The following is a 1,046-nucleotide window of genomic DNA, read 5'->3' as shown; positions in this document are numbered from 1 at the left end:
AGGACCTGATACTAACAGGCTTAGCACTTTGCCCAAAAACACAGCTAATTGGCTTCAGAAACTAAAGTTTCCATAATGGCATTATAAGTTAACTGCAGTTTCTCTTAAGTGCATGTATATACTATATTAAGAGCAGAGATATCTTATTAGAAGGTTATAATGGTTAGATCTCAGCTTTACCATTACCACATGACTTTAGATAAGTTACTCTATCTTTCAACTCCTCGTTTTTCCCACATATAAAATAAGCATAATAATGGTACCTCTTTAATAGGGTTGTTGTGAGGATTCAATGGGCTAATACACCTAAAGCCTTAGCACAGTGTCTACGAGTAGCAAGCACACGACACATGCCAGCTCTCTTGCTGTTGTCATCGTTGTTCCTTGTTATGCACAAAACAAACTTTAGGCCTCTTCTTGAGGAATGCACACTGTTGTGTTCAATTAATTTAATAAAATTAAACTTAAACTATATTTCTGAGAAGTTTATGGTCTTAGAAAATTTTAGTTTGATTCTAGCTCTGCTATTTATTATCTGGGTATACTTGGGAATTCATTCAAACTCTCTGATTCTCAGTATCTTCTTTTGTAAAGGGAGGCCAGGAATGATTTTTGTCTCATGGAGTTACTGTGACAATCAAACAGATAATGCATATAAAAGAACTGTGTAAATTATAAAGAGCTGTATATGTGCGAGGCACTGTTTTTCTTATTGGTCTCATCATGGAACACTAAATTCAATGGAACCCTGTCCCACAAAATTATGCTTAAAATAGAATATGGAAGCAGGTTGTGATAACACCATTCGTCTTGTTTACTTGTAATGATTTCCCTTTTTTCTACTCCTTTCCCTTCCCTCCCCTCTCCTCACCTTTTCTACCTTACTCTCCTTTTTCCTTCCTTCCTTCCTTTTTTCCTCCCTCCCTCCCTTGCTTCCTTCTTTCCTTCCTTCCTTCCTTCCACCATTATTTTTGGATGCTACTATGTTCCAGGTCCTGTGCTAAGTACTGCAAATAATAAAACTAATTTTTCCCTCAAGGGATCTC

Source organism: Galeopterus variegatus, unplaced genomic scaffold, assembly GCF_000696425.1.
Source record: "Galeopterus variegatus unplaced genomic scaffold, G_variegatus-3.0.2 Scaffold13372, whole genome shotgun sequence".
Lineage (NCBI taxonomy): Eukaryota > Metazoa > Chordata > Mammalia > Dermoptera > Cynocephalidae > Galeopterus > Galeopterus variegatus.
Note: the sequence above shows the minus strand (reverse complement) of the source record.